This window comes from Rhineura floridana, chromosome 3 (genome assembly GCF_030035675.1).
Source record: "Rhineura floridana isolate rRhiFlo1 chromosome 3, rRhiFlo1.hap2, whole genome shotgun sequence".
Lineage (NCBI taxonomy): Eukaryota > Metazoa > Chordata > Lepidosauria > Squamata > Rhineuridae > Rhineura > Rhineura floridana.
Window position 1 is genome coordinate 214,648,815 of NC_084482.1, and position 13,627 is coordinate 214,662,441.

At 46.0% G+C, this 13,627-nt stretch overlaps 1 protein-coding gene across 6 annotated transcripts in view; it reads left to right on the forward strand.

The window, feature by feature from the left end:
* LOC133381534 (zinc finger protein 420-like) overlaps positions 1-13,627 on the forward strand; it is a 48,349-nt gene that overhangs the window by 26,456 nt on the left and 8,266 nt on the right. For 4 of the 6 annotated variants that reach the window (XM_061620738.1, XM_061620742.1, XM_061620741.1 and 1 more), the window contains 2 exons: positions 8,604-8,649; positions 12,169-12,394. The gene's annotated coding sequence lies outside the window, so the exon portion shown is untranslated. The remainder of the gene's footprint in view (positions 1-8,603; positions 8,650-12,168; positions 12,395-13,627) is intronic. The other 2 variants (XM_061620743.1, XM_061620744.1) reach the window with 1 other exon arrangement.

Genomic DNA, 13,627 nt, shown 5'->3' on the forward strand with positions numbered 1-13,627 from the left:
ATGCCTGATTAAAGGCAGCTGCCGGCGAGATCATATCACTCCAGTGCTAAAAAAGTTGCACTGATTACCAGTTGCTTACCGGGCCCAATTCAAGGTGTTGGTTTTGACCTTTAAATCCCTACACGGTTTCGGCCCAGTCTGTCTAAAGGAGCGCCTCCAGCATCATCAGCTATGCCGCCCAACAAGATTATTTTATTTAGTTAGTTAATTAGTTAGTTTAATTTATATACCGCCCTAAGCCCGAAGGCTCTCTGGGCGGTGTACAAAAAGATAAAAACAAGCACAATATATAAATACAATAAATACAATAAATAATAATAATAAAAAACAATAACGAACCAAACAACATCCAAAATACGGAAATGCTGTTTAAAATACACTTTAAAATGCCTGGGAGTATAAAAAGGTTTTCACCTGGCGCCAAAAAGATAGTAGCGTCGGCGCCAGGCGCACCTCATCAGGAAGACTGTTCCACAGTTCGGGGGCCACTACTGAAAAGGCCCTGGTTCTAGTCATCACCCTCCGAGCCTCTCGATGGGATGGTACTCGGAGGAGGGCCTTAGATGTTGAGCGTAGTGTACGGGTAGGTTCATATTGGGAGAGGCGTTCCACCAGGTATTGCGGTCCCATGCCGTGTAGGGCTTTATAGGTCAAAACCAGCACTTTGAATCTAGCCCGGAAACAAATAGGAAGCCAGTGCAGACGGGCCAGAACAGGTGTTATATGAGCGGACCTTCTGGTCCGCGTCAACAATCTGGCCGCTGCATTCTGGACTAGCTGTAGTTTCCGAACAGTCTTCAAGGGCAGCCCCACGTAGAGCGCGTTGCAGTAGTCCAATCTAGAAGTTACCAGAGCATGAACAACTGAAGCGAGGTCGTCACTGTCCAGATAGGGACGTAGCTGGGCTACCAATCGAAGATGGTAGAAAGCATTCCGTGCCACCGAGGCCACCTGGGCCTCAAGAGACAGGGAAGGATCGAAAAGAACTCCCAAGCTACGAACCTGTTCCTTCAAGGGGAGTGTAACCCCATCAAGAACAGGATGAACATCCACCATCTGAGCAGAGAAGGCACTCACCAACAGTGTCTCAGTCTTGTCTGGATTGAGCTTCAGTCTGTTAGCTCCCATCCAGTCCATTATCGCGGCCAGGCAACGGTTTAGCACGTTAACAGCCTCACCTGAGGAGGATGAAAAGGAGAAATAGAGCTGCGTGTCATCAGCGTACTGATGACAACGCAGCCCAAAACTCCTGATGACCGCACCCAGCGGCTTCATGTAGATGTTGAAAAGCATGGGGGACAGTACCGATCCCTGCGGGACTCCACAATGGAGAGTCCAGGGTATCGAGCAATGTTCCCCAAGCACTACCTTCTGGTGGCGACCCACCAAGTAGGAGCGGAGCCACTGCCAAGCAGTACCCCCAACTCCCAACTCCGTGAGTCTTCCCAGAAGGATACCATGGTTGATGGTATCAAAAGCAGCTGAGAGATCAAGGAGAATCAACAGAGTCACACTCCCCCTGTCCCTCTCCCGACAAAGGTCATCGTACAGGGCGACCAAGGCTGTTTCGGTGCCAAAACCGGGCCTAAAACCGGATTGAAATGGATCAAGATAATCAGTGTCATCCAAGACCCTTGGAGCTGGCCGGCAACCACCCGTTCCAGTACCTTGCCCAAGAACGGAACATTCGCCACAGGTCTATACTTGTTCAGGTTATCTGGGTCCAAAGAGGATTTCTTCAGGAGTGGTCTCACTACCGCCTCTTTTAGGCAGTCAGGGACCACTCCCTCTCTCAAAGAGGCGTTTATTATCTCCTTGGCCCAGCCGGCGGTTCCGGTCCTGCCAGCTTTCACCAGCCAAGAGGGGCAAGGGTCCAGAACAGATGTGGTCGCCCGCACCAGTCCAAGGATCTTGTCAACATCCTCTAGCTGTACAGACTGAAACTCATCCAATAAATAAGGACAAGACCGCGTTCTGGATGCTTCGTTGGAACTCACTGTCATAACATTGGAGTCTAAGTCCCGGCGAATGCATGCGATCTTATCCTGGAAGTGCCTCGTGAACTCATCACAGCGGGCTACAGATGAATCCATAATATTCCGAGGGCCAGAATGTAAAAGCCCTCGTACAATTTTAAAGAGCTCCGCCGGGCGGGAGAGAGATGCCTTAATTGTGGCAGCAAAATATCTCTTTTTTGCTGCCCTCACCGCTACTATATACCGCTTAGAAGAAGCACTCACCAAGGCATAATTGCATTTGTCAGGAGTTCGCCTCCATCTGCACTCAAGCCTCCTCCTCTCTTGCTTCATCACTCTCAGCTCCACGGTATACCATGGAGCTGTATGAGCTCTACATAGGAAGGGGCGCATGGGAGCGATCGTGTCAACCGCCCGGGCCATCTCCGTATTCCACAATCCAACCAGGGCTTCGACAGGAGCGCCAGTCTTCTCAGTCGGAAAATCCCCCAGAGCCCTTTGGAAACCCTCAGGATCCATTAGTCTCCGGGGGCGGACCAATTTAATAGGTCCCCCACCCTTGCAGAGGGAAAGGGTCGCTGTGATCCTAAACTTCAGCAAGCGGTGATCTGTCCATGACAATGGGGTAGATGACGAATCCCCAACCACCAGATCATCATCTCCATGCCCAGTGGCGAAGATCAAATCAAGAGTATGTCCCGACACATGCGTTGGGCCGGTAACAACCTGAGACAGCCCCATGGTTGTCATGGAAGCCATGAAGTCCTGAGCCGCCCCAGATAAAGCAGTCTCGGCATGGACGTTGAAGTCCCCGAGTACCAAAAGTCTAGGGGACTGCAACAGTACCTCCGAGACTACCTCTGTCAGCTCAGTTAGGGAATTTGTTGGGCAGCAGGGCGGGCGGTACACCAACAAAATTCCCAGTCTGTCTCTCTGGCCCAACACAAGGTGGAGACACTCTAAACCAGTCGTCACCTGGACAGGGTGCTTGGTGAGTCAGAAAGAACTCCTATAGACCACAGCAACCCCACCTCCCCGTCCTTCGGTTCTACCATGATGCTGAACCGCATACCCAGGTGGGCAGAGCTGGGAAAGAGCAACGCCTCCCTGATCGCCCACCCAGGTCTCAGTTATACACGCCAGGTCGGCAGCCTCGTCCACAATTAAATCATGGACAAGGGAGATCTTATGGTGAACTGACCTGGCGTTTAACAACAGCACATGGAGATCCGAAGGCTGACTGATAGAACAACCATCAGTCCTGGGGATGTGAGGAGAACCGGAACAAGTCACAGACACTACTTGTCTGGGACGAGTTCCCCTTATCTGGCACGTTCTCCTCACAACGCCATACCTCTCATTACCCGTCACTACGCTAATTGGGCCCCCCGAAAGTCTCCCCGGTCGATGTATAATACTCTCTCCCAGGCACATATTAAAACAAATAAAACTCACATATACACACACACCAAGTCACAGACACTCACACAATGCACATTCACACCAATACACACTAAATTCACACACACACACGACATACACACACACAATCCTCACTCATACAACACAACAACATTAAAATAATAAAGTGCCAGTAGTGATGGCAATGTCCACACTCCAGTCAAGGCAATAGCAGCCGCAGCAACAGCGTCCACAACGGTTCTAGGCAAGCGACAGATGACAATAGCAGGTGACAATAGCACACAGCAATCGACCGCAGCAGCTGATAGAAGCAGGCAGCAGATGGCAGCAGCAGATGATAGCAGCAGCACAGTGATGGTATTAGCGTCCTCTCCCGAGTGACAGCAACCCTATCCAGGCCAACGACCGCAACAGAGATCCAGACAGCTGGGGCCTGGTCCTGCAAGGTGCCCACGTGCAGAGCAGGAGCCCAAGAAGGAGAGAGCAGAGATGTTGGCCAAGCAGCAGCAGCAGCAAAGCAGGCAGATGGCTCTCCCTCCCTGGGCGGTGATGGTCCTCTTCCCTTGCAGGCACTGGATCTCAAAAGACCTCTCCATCCCATCAGTCAAAACAGTCCCACTGTTGAGGACTAGAGAGAGGGCTTTTTCAATTGTGGCCCCCACCCTGTGGAACTCCCTCCCAAATGATCTCCGCCATGCCCCTTCTATGATGAGCTTCCACCAGGCCTTGAAGACCTGGCTCTTCAGGCAGACTTTTGGGGTGGGTTAGATTTTATCTTCATTGTTTTTAGATTTTTAATGCCTACATATTGTATGCCTATGTTGTACGTCTCCCAGAGTGGCTGGACAGCCAGCCAGATGGGCGACTAATAAATTAAATAAATAAGATATACTGTTCATTCATTAGTGAATTGAAAAGAACAATTTTAAATGATCCTTTTTGAAACAGGAAGGGCTGTAGCTCAGTGATAGGGCACATGCTTTGCATGCAAAGCTCCAAAATCCAATCTGTGGAAAAGACTATTGCCTGGAATCCTCCATGTCATCAGTATTCAGCTAAAGACATCAAGGAAAAAGTTTATACCCAGCTGGACACCATGTTATCAGAGATACCTAAGGAGGATAAAATTATCCTCCTGGGCGATTTCAATGCAAGAGTTGGGCGTGATTTTCATTTATGGCCAGAAACCATTGGGAAAGAAGGAGTTGGCAATAGCAACCTGAATGGAATTCTACTTCTGACTAAATGTGCAGAGCACAATCTTGTCATCACAAACACACTCTTTCACCAGAAAGATAAATTTAAAACATCATGGAAGCACCCTCGGTCGAAGCACTGGCATCTCCTGGATTATGTAATTGTCCGTGCCAGAGATCGTCATGATGTACTCCTCACCAGGGCCGTGACAAGTGCCGATGACTGCTGGACAGATCACCGATTAATTCGATCCACTAAGGCCATTAATATTGTTCCTCAATGTAGGCTCCAAGGAAGAAAACCAAGGTGTAAAATGAACATCCACGCCCTTCAAGATCCTATTAAGCGAGCTTGCTTTCAAACAACTCTCAAGAAACATCTACCTATGGAGCTCCCTGAAAACATCGAGGAACACTGGATTAAACTGAAGACTTCCATTATTGCAGCATGTGAACAAACTATTGGATACCAAACTAAGAAACATCAGGACTGGTTTGATGAGAACGATAGTGAGATTGAACATATCATTGACAAGAAAAGGAAAGCCTTCCAGATATGGCAAAAAGACATTAACTGTGCTGCTAAAAAAAAATCTATACCAGTGCAAAGGCTGAGGTCCAAAGAAGAATTAGAGAACTTAAGAACGCCTGGTGGATAAAGAAAGCTCAAGAAATCCAGCATTTTGCAGATCCTGTTGATGCACGGGGCTTTTTTAATGCCACAAAGGACCTCTATGGACCAACAAATTATGGTACAAATCCCTTATATTCAATAGATGGTACCAAACTTCTAAAGGACAAAGGGTCTATTGCACTGAGTTGGAAAGAGCATTACCACAACCTCCTTAATCGTAACTCTATTGTGACTGATGAGGTCTTCTCGCAAATCCCACAACAACGAATTACAGATGACCTTGCAGTATCCCCTAATTTGAATGAAGTCAGTAAAGCCATTAATCAAATGAAGAACAACAAAGCTAGTGGGCCTGATGGGATTCCTGCTGAAGTCTTTAAAGAAGGTGGGCCTGAATTTACACAACAACTTCATAAGCTCATTGAAAAAATCTGGATGAGGGAGATTCCGGAAGACTTTAAGGATGCCATAATTATCACTCTTTTCAAGAAGAGTGATAGAACAGATTTTGGGAACTACCGAGGCATCTCTTTTCTTGCTACCGCAGGTAAAGTCCTTACAAGGATCCTCACAATTCGCCTCCTACCTATCTCAGAAGACATCCTCCCTGAATCCCAAAATGGATTCCGCCCTTCCAGAGGGTCAGCGGACATGATCTTCACTGCACGACAGCTTCAAGAAAAATGCAGGGAGCAAAACCGACCTCTATATGGCGTTTATTGATCTGACTAAGGCCTTTGATACTGTAAATCGAACTGCTCTCTGGACCATCCTTCTGAAAACTGGATGTCCTGATAAATTTGTGAATATTTTGCGACTCCTCCATGACAACATGACGGCAACAATTTTGGATAACAATGGCTCTCAAAGTGATCCATTCAAAGTGGGATCAGGCGTCAAACAGGGATGTGTCATTGTTCCAACCTTATTTGCTATTTTCATTGCCATTATTCTACACCTTGTTGAGGGGAAACTTCCCACTGGTGTGGAAATCACATATTGAACAGATGGAAAGCTTTTTAATCTCAGTAGTCTGAAAGGGAAAAGTAAGGTAATTACAACCTCTGTCATAGAACTTCAATATGCTGATGGTAAAGTAGTCTCCGCACATTCAGAGGAAGATCTTCAAACTATCCTAAAGCTCTTTGCAGAAGCATATGAAAAGGTTGGCCTCTCATTTAACATCAAAAAAAGCAAAGTGCTTCATCAGCAAGTGTGAACCAATCCCTCTGTAGCACCATCAATCCAGCTTAATGGTGCGACACTGGAGAATGTCAATCACTTTTCTTACCTTGGCAGCCATCTCTCTGTAAAAGCTGGCATCGACACTGAAATTCAGCATCGTCTGAGCTCTGCGAGTGCCGCATTCTCCCGAATGAAGCGTAGAGTGTTCGAGGATCGGGATATTCGCAGGGAGACCAAAATGCTTATTTACAAAGCCATTGTGTTACCAACCTTACTGTATGCCTGTGAAACATGGACCATCTATAAACGCCACTCCCAAGTTCTTGAAAGATTCCACCAATGCTGCCTCCGGAAAATTCTGCAAATTACTTGGGAAGATAGGCAGACTAATGCTAGCATATTGGAAGAAGCAAAGACCACCAGTGTTGAAATAATGATCCTCCAACATCAACTTCGCTGGACCGGCCATGTTGTTCAAATGCCTGATCACCGTCTTCCAAAGCAGCTACTTTTACTCCCAACTTAAGGATGGAAAACGGAATATTGGTGGACAGCAAAAGAGGTTTAAAGATGTTCTCAAAGCTAATCTAAAAAAATGTAACATGAGCATTGAGAACTGGGAAGCCTTGACCCCTGATCATCCCAATTGGAGGTCAGCCATTATCAAAGGTGCTATGGACTTTGAAGAAGCACGAGTACAGGGCAAAAGGGACAAATGAGCTAAGCGGAAGGCACGTCAAGCAAATCCTCATCGTGACCATCTTCCATCTGGAAACCTACGTCCTCACTGTAGGAGGCTGTGTGGATCCAGAATTGGCCTCCACAGTCACTTACGGACCCACCGTTAAATACCTTATCTTGGAAGACAATCTTACTCGGTCACGAGTGATCGCCAGTGAATGAATGAATGGATGAATGACCAAATGGCCAGAGTTGGTATAAATTGGTAAAAGTGGAAAGAGACCCAAGGGCCACAGTGACTCCAAAATTTATTTATTTATTTTGTTTACAACATTTATATACTGCTTTATTGTTAAAACACCTCAAAGCACCTTAAAACATTTCAAAGGAATTAAAACAATAAAACTATTGGCAAAAACAGTTAAAGAGAGGTATTTAAAAACATTCAAAATAATAAAACCAACAATTAAAAACAGGTAAAATCATCATAGCTTCAAAATGCCTGAGTAGGCTTGCCTAAACAAAAATGTTATTAGCAGGTACCAAAATGAGTACAATGAAGTGCCTGCCTAATGTCAATAGGCAGGGAGTTCCAAAGTGTAGGTGCCACACTAAAGGATCTATTTCTTACAAGAGCAAAACAAATCAGCAACCAGTGCAGATTTCAAGTCAGAGGTATTATGTGCTGATAGGGTCTCATTCATGTCAGCTATTGCGCTGCAGCATTCTACACTAACTGCAGCCCTGGGTCAGGTTGTGCTGCATGGGGATTTCTGTGATTGTCTGACTGGCTGCCAGGATTTTTTAGTTTTGGTTAGGAACCCTGACTGGTTGTGGGATGCTGAGTTTTCTACCTTACTCATAGGAATCCTGTTGTGGTTGGTATGGTCTTGCATTTAGGAAATCATCACTGTCTTCACATTTTCTTTTCTATTTGCATTTCATTTACCTTTAACCTCACTCTGGTGTAGTGGTGAAGGTGTTCAACTACGACCTGGAGACCAGGGTTTGAATCCTCACATAGCCATGAAGCTCCCTGGGTGACCTTCGGTTAGTCACTGCCTCTCAGCCACAGAGGAAGGGAATGATAAACCCCCTCTGAATACCACTTACCAAGAAAACCCTATTCATAGGGTCACCATAAGTTGGAATCGACTTGAAGGTAGTCCATTTTTTCTTACATCTATAGAAGCAACAACAGTGGTTCCATGTGATCAGCTCAACCCACTTAAGCCCAATGATGATGCACCTTGTTATTTGCATAATGGTTTGTTTCTTGCCCAATAATGGTAAATGAGAATTAACATACTGGGAACTATAGCTTCAGTTGCTGCTGTTCCCAATCTACTATCTAGGAAGGTAGACCAAACCATGTGTTTTCTCTCTCTGTCAATTATTACTCAATGGAATTGGGTTCGGTGTCAAAGTGAGTTTATAGCATCCCACAGAGGAGGTAGGAGGTAGAGAATCTTCTTAACTTTTATTCATTTCTCAAACCTCTCTCTGCAGTGAAGGGTCAAGTCTGTAAAGAAGTGGGGAGCAGCCACATTAAAAGGTAGGTAGGGCATTCAAGGCAGTGGGTTATCAGCCCTGCTTTGATATGGATATCATTGCAGAGGATCATACTCAAGCCTTACCAACAGCACAATCCTAACAATATACTGGGAAGTAAATCCTGTTGAGTTCTATGGGATTAATCCCTTAGTCAATGTGTTTTGAATTGTAGCCTTCAGGGCCATCCATCTTTACTCTTGAGTACTCCCAACTAACCTCCACAACACTAAACTCTCTTCCTACAATCCCGTTGGTGACTGGCCTGAGGGCACTTAAACCCTTTTTGCCAGAAGCAAGTAGGTGAGATTAAATGTTCCCTAACCAGGCTCCATAAGGAGGTGAGAAGGAATGATCCCGTCACTTGAGCTGCTACTGGGAACACCCTCATTTAGCTAAAATTTCTCTTAATTTCCAGTCAGAGATTTTGTTTGAGTGTGTATGCTCCAAGCCACTGTGGTTGATCCTTAATATATCATACTTCATGAAATCGCTAGGGCCTGCCCCATGACATCGCTAGGCCCCGCCCCTGAAATCTCAGGGTTTGGGATGCTTCTGACCTGGCAACCCTAGCTGTGGCTTCAGCTCTCCCTCTCTCAAAACAGCCTAGAACTCATGGACATAAAATGAAGCTGAGGGTGGGAAGAAGATTCACCACAGACAAAAGAAAGTCCTTTACATAGTTAATTGTGGGATTCACTCCCACAAGCGGCAGCGATGGCCACCGGCCTGGACGGCTTTAAAAGTGGATCAGACAAGTTCATGGAAGAAAAGGCTATCTGTGGCTACCAGCCATGACGGCTGTGCTCTGCCACCATCGTCACAGCTTCTGCACACCAGTTGCGGAAGGCGCAGGAGGGGAGGGAGGCTCTTGCGCTCAGGTCCTCCTTGGGGGCTTCCCGGGGGGGGCATCTGGTGGGTCACTGTGAGAACAGGAGGCTGGACTCTAGCTGGGCCAGGGGCCGCATCCATCAGGCTCGCCTTATGTTCTTCTCTTTCATGTACTTAATCCTCAGTGGGGACCGGGACCTGGTGCGAGATGTAAGTGTTGTTGAACCGATTGGGAGCAGTGACCACAGTGCTATTAAATTAAACATACATGTAACTGGCCAATTGCCAAGAAAATCCAACACGGTCACATTTGACTTCAAAAGAGGAAACTTCACAAAAATGAGGGGATTGGTAAAAAGAAAGCTGAAAAACAAAGTCCAGAGGGTCACATCACTCGAAAATGCTTGGAAGTTGTTTAAAAACACTATATTAGAAGCTCAACTGGAGTGCATACCGCAGATCAGAAAAGGTACCGCCAGGGCCAAAAAGATGCCAGCATGGTTAACGAGCAAAGTCAAGGAAGCTCTTAGAGGCAAAAAGTCTTCCTTCAGAAAATGGAAGTCTTGTCCGAATGAAGAAAATAAAAAAGAACACAAACTCTGGCAAAAGAAATGCAAGAAGACAATAAGGGATGCTAAAAAAGCATTTGAGGAGCACATTGCTAAGAACATAAAAACCAACAACAAAAAATTCTATAAATACATTCAAAGCAGGAGACCATCTAGGGAGACGATTGGACCCTTGAATGATAAGGGAGTCAAAGGTGTACTAAAGAACGATAAGGAGATTGCAGAGAAGCTAAATAAATTCTTTGCATCTGTCTTCACAGTGGAAGATATAGGGCTGATCCCTGAACCTGAACTAACATTTGCAGGAAGGGATTCTGAGGAACTAAGACAAATAGTGGTAACAAGAGAGGAAGTTCTAAGCTTAATGGACAATATAAAAACTGACAAATCACCGGGCCCGGATGGCATCCATCCGAGAGTTCTCAAAGAACTCAAATGTGAAATTGCTGATCTGCTAACTAAAATATGTAACTTGTCCCTCGGGTCCTCCTCCGTGCCTGAGGACTGGAAAGTGGCAAATGTAACGCCAATCTTCAAAAAGGGATCCAGAGGGGATCCCGGAAATTACAGGCCAGTTAGCTTAACTTCTGTCCCTGGAAAACTGGTAGAAAGTATTATTAAAGCTAGATTAACTAAGCACATAGAAGAACAAGCCTTGCTGAAGCTGAGCCAGCATGGCTTCTGCAAGGGAAAGTCCTGTCTCAGTAACCTATTAGAATTCTTTGAGAGTGTCAACAAGCATATAGATAGAGGTGATCCAGTGGACATAGTGTACTTAGACTTTCAAAAAGCGTTTGACAAGGTACCTCACCAAAGACTTCTGAGGAAGCTTAGCAGTCATGGAATAAGAGGAGAGGTCCTCTTGTGGATAAGGAATTGGTTAAGAAGCAGAAAGCAGAGAGTAGGAATAAACGGACAGTTCTCCCAATGGAGGGCTGTGGAAAGTGGAGTCCCTCAAGGATCGGTATTGGGACCTGTACTTTTCAACTTGTTCATTAATGACCTAGAATTAGGAGTGAGCAGTGAAGTGGCCAAGTTTGCTGACGACACTAAATTGTTCAGGGTTGTTAAAACAAAAAGGGATTGCGAAGAGCTCCCAAAAGACCTCTCCAAACTGAGTGAATGGGCAGAAAAATGGCAAATGCAATTCAATATAAACAAGTGTAAAATTATGCATATTGGAGCAAACAATCTGAATTTCACATATACGCTCATGGGGTCTGAACTGGCGGTGACCGACCAGGAGAGAGACCTCGGGGTTGTAGTGGACAGCACGATGAAAATGTCGACCCAGTGTGCGGCAGCTGTAAAAAAGGCAAATTCCATGCTAGCGATAATTAGGAAAGGTATTGAAAATAAAACAGCCGATATCATAATGCCGTTGTATAAATCTATGGTGCGGCCGCATTTGGAATACTGTGTACAGTTCTGGTCGCCTCATCTCAAAAAGGATATTCTAGAGTTGGAAAAGGTTCAGAAGAGGGCAACCAGAATGATCAAGGGGATGGAGCAACTCCCTTACGAGGAAAGGTTGCAGCATTTGGGGCTTTTTAGTTTAGAGAAAAGGCGGGTCAGAGGAGACATGATAGAAGTGTATAAAATGATGCATGGCATTGAGAAAGTGGATAGAGAAAAGTTCTTCTCCCTCTCATAATACTAGAACTCGTGGACATTCAAAGAAGCTGAATGTTGGAAGATTCAGGACAGACAAAAGGAAGTACTTCTTTACTCAGCGCATAGTTAAACTATGGAATTTGCTCCCACAAGACGCAGTAATGGCCACCAGCTTGGATGGCTTTAAAAGATTAGACAAATTCATGGAGGACAGGGCTATCAATTGCTACTAGCCATGATGGCTGTGCTCTGCCACCCTAGTCAGAGGCAGCATGCTTCTGAAAACCAGCTGCCGGAAGCCTCAGGAGGGGAGAGTGTTCTTGCACTCGGGTCCTGCTTGCGGGCTTCCCCCAGGCACCTGGTTGGCCACTGTGAGAACAGGATGCTGGACTAGATGGGCCACTGGCCTGATCCAGCAGGCTCTTCTTATGTTCTTATGTAAACTTTTCCCGGACAGTGTTTTTATTAAACTTGTGCACAAGATTTTTATTTTATTTTTTAACGTGCAGGTGGGACACAGTCCAGAAACAGCCAAGGGGGCTTCATCCTGTGTTCTCTTAAATTGTTAATAACAACGACAACAAAAGAGCAGCCGTTCCTAGAGCAGAAGGGAAGGTTGCCATAGAGGGACTTCCCTTTCCTGCCCCGCCTACCCGAAAGGAATGCCGGGAGTGAGTACGTCTCTTTCTGCTTGCGGAGGTGTCGAAGCTGCACGGAGGGAGCCCCGAGATCCAGGTGCACAATTTGGGGCGGTGGGTGGGGAGGAGGGGAATTTGGAAGAAAGCGAGACCCCCTTTTAGGAGCCCCCCTCCATCAGTGGACCCCAAGGGTTTGAGGGTGCAATCCTGCCCCGCGGATCTCAGCTCTGCCCTCCTGCTGGGTCCCATCTATTTAGAGTATTCTTGGGAAATGTCAACGTAGACAATCCCGAGCTAGACAGATCCGTTTGTCTCGGTGTAAGGCAGATTCTTCACGTTCCCTGTTTCCTTCTTTAATTCAGCCTTGATCTTTTAATCATGAGATTGTGAAATGCATTCCTGCCAGCCCTCCTCAGTTTTCCTGTCTCCCAGAATCAAGGTTGCTGCTTATTTGAGCAATGTAAGCTGGCCCTTTAAAGTAGCAGGGCAGACAAGAATATTTAGAAAGTGCAGCTTTTCCCGCAACTGATGCAAACAACTTCCCACATTCTTTGTTTGTTTATTGCATTTTTATCCCACCTTTTTCTCCAAGAGGTTCAAGGGGGCGTACATGGGTTCTCCCCCTCCTCATTTAAACCCCACAACAGCCCTGAGAGATAGGTTAGGATGAGAGGCAGTGACTGTCCTAAGATCACCCAGTGAGCTTCATGGGCTGAGTGGGGATTTGAACCCTAGTCTTCCAGGTTCTAGCCCAACCGCTACAGCTGGGTGTTAGAAGCACAGCAGCAGGGCCAGAATAAAAAGTTGGCAAGACTTATTCCTCCACATTTGTGCAAGGTGCATGATAGAAGCACAGGAGCAGGGTTGAGGGGAAAAGTGGTCAAGACTGATGCTTCACACTCAATGCCAGGCATATGTTAAAAGGTTTGGGAGGTTTTGAAACACCAGCAGTGTTTTTAATCATTGAGTAGCTGTAGCCTGGTTCAACTGGAACTTGGCACATGCCTCAATACTGCATTTGGCTTTGTTCTGAGCACTGAGGGATTTCTTCTGGTAACCAGGGAAAACCACTGTAGTGTCAATCTCTCTCTTTCTTTGTATATATATATATATATATATATATATATATATATATATATACATGTGTCTATATGTCTATATGCATGTATCTGCCCATCAGAATAGAAACAGGAATTGGCAGCCTTTCCCCCCTTGCTCAGATCTCCTCTCATTAAAACAGCCCCTTGCCTTTCAAGCCAATAAAAAGACCCCTCTCCTCCCTCTGTGAGTTGAAACTGTTTGAAATATTGGGCATTTCCTGCTTTTGTGG